This window comes from Crotalus tigris, unplaced genomic scaffold (assembly GCF_016545835.1).
Source record: "Crotalus tigris isolate CLP2741 ecotype Arizona unplaced genomic scaffold, ASM1654583v1 scf7180000021504.189830, whole genome shotgun sequence".
Lineage (NCBI taxonomy): Eukaryota > Metazoa > Chordata > Lepidosauria > Squamata > Viperidae > Crotalus > Crotalus tigris.
The window spans coordinates 26,176-34,871 of record NW_024098543.1 but is presented as its reverse complement, the minus strand read 5'-3'; the positions used below and the strand labels follow the sequence as shown (position 1 = coordinate 34,871).

The 8,696-nt window shown below is 42.7% G+C and overlaps 1 non-coding gene across 1 annotated transcript; it reads right to left on the bottom strand.

Annotated features, from left to right (window-relative positions):
* Positions 1-4,204: 4,204 nt before the first annotated feature.
* On the bottom strand, positions 4,205-4,366 carry LOC120296789. Its single transcript, XR_005553583.1, has one exon. It is a non-coding gene; the product is annotated as a U1 spliceosomal RNA (small nuclear RNA).
* Between the last annotated feature and the right edge of the window lie 4,330 nt (positions 4,367-8,696).

Below are 8,696 nucleotides of genomic sequence, written 5' to 3'. Positions count from 1 at the left end.
GGCTCAGATCGCACAAGGGGCGGCTTCTTTAGAGGAGGATCTTCATGAGCAGAAGGGAAGACAGAGCCAGGAGGAAGGATGCCACCGTTTGCTGGGCATTGTCAGGTGTTGTGGTTTCAGCCAATTGGGTAACACTGGGTTTTTCAGTCGACTTGGGTTTTTCGGTAGGGTCGGGTTTTTCAGGGTTAGGGTTAGGGCTAGGGTTAGGGTTAGGATTAGGGTCAGGGTCAGGGTTAGGGTCAGGGTTAGGATTAGGGTTAGGGTCAGGATTAGGGTTAGGGTTAGGGTTTGGGTCAGGGTTAGGATCAGGGTTAGGGTTAGGGTCAGGGTTAGGATTAGGGTTAGGGTCAGGATTAGGGTTAGGGTTTGGGTCAGGGTTAGGATCAGGGTTAGGGTTAGGGTCAGGGTTAGGATTAGGGTTAGGGTCAGGGTTAGGGTTAGGGTTAGGATTAGGGTCAGGATTAGGGTTAGGGTTAGGGTTAGGGTTTGGGTCAGGGTTAGGGTTAGGATTAGGGTTAGGGTCAGGATTAGGGTTAGGGTTTGGGTCAGGGTTAGGGTTAGGATTAGGATTAGGATTAGGGTCAGGATTAGGGTTAGGGTCAGGGTTAGGGTTAGGATTAGGGTTAGGATTAGGGTCAGGATTAGGGTCCGGGTTAGGGTCAGGGTTAGGATTAGGGTTAGGGTCAGGATTAGGGTTAGGGTTTGGGTCAGGGTTAGGATCAGGGTTAGGGTTAGGGTCAGGGTTAGGATTAGGGTTAGGGTCAGGGTTAGGGTTAGGATTAGGGTCAGGATTAGGGTTAGGGTTAGGGTTTGGGTCAGGGTTAGGATCAGGGTTAGGGTTAGGGTCAGGGTCAGGGTTAGGGTTAGGGTTTGGGTCAGGGTTAGGGTTAGGATTAGGGTTAGGGTCAGGATTAGGGTTAGGGTTTGGGTCAGGGTTAGGATTAGGATTAGGATTAGGGTCTGGATTAGGGTTAGGGTTTGGGTCAGGGTTAGGGTCAGGGTCAGGGTTAGGGTTAGGGTTAGGGTCAGGATTAGGGTTAGGGTTTGGGTCAGGGTTAGGATCAGGGTTAGGGTTAGGGTCAGGGTTAGGGTTAGGATTAGGGTCAGGATTAGGGTTAGGGTTAGGGTTTGGGTTAGGATTAGGGTTAGGGTCAGGATTAGGGTTAGGGTTTGGGTCAGGGTTAGGGTTAGGATTAGGATTAGGGTCAGGATTAGGGTTAGGGTTTGGGTCAGGGTTAGGGTCAGGGTTAGGGTTAGGATTAGGGTCAGGATTAGGGTTAGGGTTAGGATCTGGGTTAGGGTCAGGGTTAGGATTAGGGTCAGGATTAGGATTAGGGTTAGGATTAGGGTCAGGATTAGGGTTTGGGTCAGGGTTAGGGTTAGGATTAGGATTAGGGTCAGGATTAGGGTTAGGGTCCGGGTTAGGGTCAGGGTTAGGATTAGGATTAGGGTCAGGGTCAGGGTTAGGGTTAGGGTTAGGGTCCGGGTTAGGGTCAGGGTTAGGATTAGGATTAGGATTAGGATTAGGATTAGGGTCAGGGTCAGGGTTAGGGTTAGGATCAGGGTTAGGGTTGGGGTCAGGGTTAGGGTCAGGATTAGGGTCTGGGTTAGGGTTAGGGTTTGGGTTAGGGTTAGGGTTAGGGTTAGGGTCAGGTTTAGGTTTAGGTTCAGGGTCAGGGTTAGGGTTAAGGTTAGGGTTAGGGTCAGGGTTTGGGTTATTGTTAGGTTCCACAGGAGGAGGAGGGTCCACGCGAAGGTTGGCAGCCCTTGATTTTGGTCGACTGAAGACTTCAGCTAGGAATCGGTTTTCAGGCAATTCATTGCTCCAATTCTCCGGCGCTTTGAATTCTTTACTTTTCATCTTTCCAGCTGGTGAAGAACTACATTCAATTTTCATATTCACTTTTATAAAGGAGTATTCTTTGCTGCTCCCAAGACACTTGGAGGAATGATAGCAGGACTTTATTGTTGTAAAGCTAGTCACTTTTCCTAGATAGGAGCATTCAAGAGAAGCAATCATGGAAACGGCAACTGAGATTAACTGTTACCCCAACTTTATCCAACTGGAATCCCTAGAAATTATTTAGAGCAGGGGTATCCAACCTTGGGCAACTTTAAGACTTGTGGACTTCAACTCCCAGAATGCTGGCTGGGGAATTCTGGGAGTTGAAGTCCATAAGTCTTAAAGTTTCCCAAGGTTGGATATCCCTGATTTAAAGCTTGCAATATCTCTGTTATCAGCCATAGCCACCAAGGAAAACTTCACGTCATTGAATTTATCCATCCTTTCTCAGGAAAGGTTCATAATAACTCAGGAAGAAAGCAGATGCTTTGCCTGGAGAAAATCTTTTGCAATTTGGAGTGAGGAAAATTGGTTTATTGAGTAAAAAACAGATTTCTGAGCTTTGGATAAAAGGGGAGGGTGGGCACTTGCTGGCCAAAAACTCACCTATTTTGGTTTCAGTTAGTATGGTAGCACAAGTATCCTGGTCTGGTCCACACAGCTCTAATTGGCCAGTACAGTCTTCCTTAAAGCCAGAACAACTTTCACACTCTAGACAAGTTCCTAGAAAAAAAAGTTGAGAAAGAAAAAGGTTCATAATGTATTACGGATGTTCAGTAGATTAGATCAAATGTGGTAAAGAGCCAAAAGTATCGTTAAATCTGTGGGCTTTCTGAAAATAGCAATAGCACTTAGACTTATATACCCCTTTACGGTATTTTACAGCCTTCTCTAAGTGGTTTATTGCCCTCTCTAAGCATAGAGCACCCCAAAGCACCCCAAAGCATTGAGGCCTTTGAACTATGGTACTGGAGAAGACTCCTATGAATCTCCTGGACTGCAAGGCAATCAAACCGGTCAGTCCTAGAGGAGAACAACCCCGACTGCTCTTTAGAAGGCCATATCTTGAAGTTGAAACTCAAGTTCTTTGGCCACCTAATGAGAAGGAAGGACTCACTGGAGAAGAGCCTGATGCTGGGAAAGATGGAGGGCAAGAGAAGAAAGGGACGACAGAGAATGAGGTGGCTGGATGGAGTCACCGAAGCAGTAGGCGTGAGCTTAAATGGACTCCAGAGGATGGTAGAGGAAGGAAGGCCTTGAGGAACGTTGTCCATGGGGTCGCGATGGGTCAGACCCGACTTCACAACTAATAACAAAGCATATTACCCCCAATAATCTAGGTCTTCATTTTACCGACCTCGGAAGGATGGAAGGCTGAGTCAACCTTGAGCCGGTCAGGGTCAAACTGCTGGCAGTGGGCAGACCTAGCCTGCAATACTGCGTTCTAGCTGAATTCTTATAGAATTCCCAATTCTCTAACCGTTTTGTCTCAAACTGGATATATGTCGCCTTTCCGAATATTCTAATATTTCTTTCTAGACAAACAAGTGTCTGACCCAGGCTTTTTTCTATGCCTGTTTATGATTTATTCATTTATTAAATTTATGTCACATTGATAGACACATTAAAGCAATAATGCAGATCCCACGTCAAATTGATGTGCTCCATTTCAGTTGAAATCGCTATCAAGTATTATTGAAAATATCAAGGTGTGCCCCAAATTAAACTACTTTTTACCATTAGTGTACCAATATATACCATTTCTCGGGGAAATAGTTTTACTGGTTTAGATAATTGCTGCCTAGACATCAGGAAACAAAAGACAATAAATTGCAAGGGTCATTTATGCTTAATCTAGTAGCTGAATAAGCAAAAATACAACTAACAAAGGCCAATAAACTATTAATATCTACCTAACCAAAACTTAGAAGTCAAGAGTAAATGACTGGATTTTTTAAAGCCCTATCTCAGTTGTAGACCATTAGTGAGATATGGAAAGTGCTTATTTCACCCTGTGCTCCATTACACACATGCACACACACACACACACAAACCACATGAGCTTAGATTGGCCTGACTCTGCTGGCTTTCCATAAAACCTAAAGATATGGTGATGCACTGACTTGAGGATCCAGATGTATGGCTGAGTTCTGTAGTGGTTGTATGTACAGTATGATCTTTTGTTGATAATTCATATATATATATATATATATATATATATATATATATATATATATATATATCCTTAATGGTTATAAAAATACGAATCCCGGGCATATTTTTTCAATGATGCAATCTTCGATCTCCGGTAAAAGTATACTCCAGTTATTTATTGTTAAAACAACATTTAAAACAATAAAAACAGTTATATACAAGATTAAAACAACTTACCACAAATTATGCAGTCGAGTTTCCCGCATTTGGGGAAATCGCAGGGGTCAGCACACCCGGAGTGCAATGGATGAGCCTCACCCTGGGAAAACCTCCTTCGTGATCAAGGTGTCTCCCTTGCCATGCGGGAAACTCGACTGCATAATTTGTGGTAAGTTGTTTTAATCTTGTATATAACTGTTTTTATTGTTTTAAATGTTGTTTTAACAATAAATAACTGGAGTATACTCTTCCCGGAGATCGAAGATTGCATCATTGAACAAATATGCCCGGGATTCGTATTTTTATAACCATTAAGGATATATATATGTGTGTGTGTGTGTGTGTGTGTGTGTGTGTGTGTTTTCTGAGGTTTTCGCGGGTGTTTGTATGTAGGTCTTTGGTTGTTCGGGTTTTCTCCCGCGTAAAATTGGAAGTGTCTTGGCGACGTTTCGACGAAGTCCCATTCATCATCTTCAGGCTGGGTAGATAAATGGAATAATAAATAAATAAAGCCACATGACACTGAGTTTCTTCTACAGGATATCAATGAATATTCTGGGGATGGTTTGCTAGTGGCTCAATATTAGCCAAGAAGCCTTTTGCATCTTGAAAACAGGAAGGACAAAAATGTCCCTCTGGAAGGAAATGAAACCTTCTCTTGCTTCTGGGTTTCAAGAAGCAACTCAGTAGAAGGTTTTCCTAGTGAGAAGGCTTAGCAAAAGGATCGAATCTGGCCTGTATCACTAGGCAGAACCATGATGCTCTGGGTCCCACCCATTAAGCAGTGTCACCTGATGGAGCCTAGAAAGCATTTAGGATCTTCTCTGTTGCAGACCCTGCTCTCTCGAACATCCCTTTTTTTGCTATATACAAATAATTCAAAAATGCCAAATCCAATCTATACATCTGGCTGACTGGGCAACTGACCATAATATAACAACAGCAATGAAGGGGAGGAGGAGGAGGAGGAGGAGAAGAAAGAAAGAAAGAAAGAAAGAAAGAAAGAAAGAAAGAAAGAAAGAAAGAAAGAAAGAAAGAAAGAAAGAAAGAAAGAAAGAGGGAGGAAAGATAGGAGGAAGGGGAGAAGTAAGTAGGAAGGTTGAGGAGAAGGAGGAGAGGGGGAGAGTGAGGAAGAAGAGGGAAAGAGGGAAGTGAGAGAAGAGGTTAGAGGGTGGATGCAGTTTGGGGGGAAATGGGTGAGCAATACCGAAAGTTGTGTGTATAAATTTATTTTACTCTTTATCTGAAGTATTTTTTATGATGTAATGTAAAATCGAAAATAAAAATTTTATACAAAAAAAAAGAAAGAAAGAGGGAGGGAAGGGAGGGAAGGAAAGAAAAAAGAAAGAGAAAGAAAGAAAGAAAGAAAGAAAGAAAGAAAGAAAGAAAGAAAGAAAGAAAGAAAGAAAGAAAGAGCTTTCATTCCTGATCATAACCCCAATTCTAAAAAGCTGTGTCTTTCCCCAGGCATTGGATTAATGTGAGTGTTGAGTCCTACAAGCTTGGTCATCTTCTAATGGATGTTTTTCTTCTGGCATTTGAATGGAGTTGGTCAGCCTTATAAATTTCTACAATTAATAACTCAGTGCCCATCGGAATGGGTTGGATGGTGCCACTGAGCACTTAATGCAATTTTTCACTTGGAGCGAAACCATCCATGGAAGCCTAACGTTGAAGGATGATAGGCAGAATAGATCTACGATTTCATTAATAAAATGCCACAACCTGAATCCCTTCTAGGTCCAACTTTTTTTCTGTATCCACCTGGCTGGTTTCATGTTGAGGCAATTATAGCTTTTCCCCACCAAAAGGTTAGCAGTTACAATGTGGTTTCATCCCATGGAGTTCAACCTTTCCACCTGGGCATCTATGCGCATCTGTTCTCACCTGTAGCAAGAAGCAATGAGAAAGAGAAGAGTCCCACGAGAGCCTGCATGCTGATTTGGTTGCCTGAACCGATGTTCTAGAAGAAACTTCTGCAAAGACAAACAAAAATAAAACCATTACTGAATAAGTATGAGCCATGTGACAGTTCTTGACTTATGACTGCTCACTTAGTGGCCATTTTAAGTTATGATAGACCTACCCAGGAGTACTTGTGACTTAGTTCTGAAGTTCTGATGGCTGACCTTCCCCCCCACCCCCCACTCCTTGGAGACACATGACCACATTTCAGGCTCTTGGCAACTGGCCTCCATTTATGACCAAGATGGGTAAGCTCCATTATAGTCGTAAGTGAAGGACTATCTGTACAGCAGTTAGCAAAATATGATTTTAACCTGGGAAAAGAAGAGGAACATTACAAACAAACGCAAACTGGTTCCACTCTCACTTAGCCTATCAAAAATTTGTTTTAAAGGCACTGTAGAATTATGGATTGATTTAAGGATTAAGATTTAGAAGTAAGAGAAAAATGGGTGATTATTAGAATATATATATTAAATAGATTAAGAATTTCCTGACCTGGCCTACCTTGAAGGATTGACATATTTGGGGAGATTTAGGGGGAGATTAAATAGCAAATCAGGTGTGTGAGCCTCTTGAAGATTTGGCACATCTGTTTTCTAACACTGGTGGAAATAAATGACAAAAAGACTTGTTCTCCAGTGAAAAACACGAAAGCCACCATTTTGCAAATCTGCAATTCCCGATCTGCAAAATGGCGGCTTTCACGTTTTTTATAGGACTTGTTTTTAATTAACAGGAACTATGATCCGAGAAGGTTTTCAAATGCTCAGCATGCAGCAAAGTCAATCCTTCAAATATTCTAGAATTATCTTTCATTTGTGAAGATTTTGGAAGCAACAAATTGCATCTGCAAAAGCTGAAGCACAAGAAAAGAATGTTAGTTTCCCCCCCCCTTCTCCTTTAAAGGAAAGAAACTCAAGCAGATGCTACCTGCCTTCCATGTTTATGTATATATAAAATAGTCTATTCAGGGAAAGTTGCTTTTCTCAAATTTTTAAAAACCTGATTCCAGATCTCTAGAATCATCTGAAACACATCTCTCCATCTCTGTAGAAACCTAGGCTCATATTTCTTCTCAATATCTTGATTCAATATCCTCCTTCAGGTCTTTTGGAGGAGAAGAACTGTCATTTCTCTTAACCAGTGGTTTTTGTTTTTTTTTTGTTAAAAAAAAAAAAAGGTGCCGGAACTCACACACGTCATACAACCCATCTTGCCTACCCTACAAGGTTCCATCCAAAAAAGGTGCTGGAACTCCATTCTGGGTGTTCTATGACAAAAAAAGCCCTGCTCTTAACCAGATGGATCTGTTCTTGCACAGTTGGAGAAATTGATTCAGTTATCACGTAAGGTTCTGGCTACCTGTTTTGTTTTCCTAGCGCTCTTATCATTTCTCTACTAAACAGATGCTCAGCTAAGCCCATTAATCATTCCTTCTGCTTTTTATCTAGTGCTGTTAAGTGATAAAGAAGTTACATCAGGCTACATCGCAAATGATTACAAATATAAAATTCTCTGTTGATGGATAAAGCTAGGGTTTTCAAGGGGACGTTCCAATTACTATTTTTCCTCTCTTTTCCTAATAGGAATGATTTTGAGCTGAAGCAGTACAGCAATTAAGAGGATGGACTAGAGAGATCTAGTCCTCTCCTGCCCACAGGCACACCCACCGCCTCCACGGCACACCACAGCAGATCGCCCAGGTGGCCCACCAGCGTCATGGCAGCCGCGCCCTCTGTCCGTTCCCTGCAGCATCATTTGCATGTGATGGGGCCCAAGGGTGGAGTCTTGTCCCCACTGCCCAGCTGCCATGTGCTTGGCTGTGCCCGGGGCACAGCCCGGGGTGACTCTCCTCCTGGAGGGCTGCTAGTGAGGAGGGAGCAACAGGGTGGCGGGGCTGGGGCAATGGCGTGCGTGCCCACAGAGAGGGCTCTGAATGCCATCTCTGGCACACATGCCATAAGTTCACCACCACTGCCCTATACCATTTCAGACAAGTGGCTGTCCAATCTTTTCTTAAAAACCTCCAGTGATGGAGTACCCACAACTTCTGGAGGCAAGTCCTTCCACTGATTAATTGTTCTCACTGACAGGAATTTTTTTCCTAGTTCTAGGTTGCTTCTCTCCTTGATTAGTTTCCATCTGTTGCTTCTTGTCCTGGCTTCAGGTGCTTTGGAGAATAGATTGACTCCTTCTTCTTGTGGCAACCCCTGAGATATTAGAACACTGCTATCATGTCATTCCTAGTCTTTCTTTTCATTAAACTAGATATATTCTATTCTTGCAACCGTTCTTCGTTTATGTTTTAGCCTCCAGTCCCTGAATCGTCTTTGTTGCTCTTCTCTGTACTCTTTCTAGAGTTTCAACATCTTTTTTATATTATGGTGACCAAAACTGGATGCGATATTCCCTGTGTGATCTTACGAAGGCAAAAATAATGCCATTTTGATATGTGTACAGGATTGCAAGCTGGCCAAAGAATGAGATGGATGGCATATCAATGTGAACAATA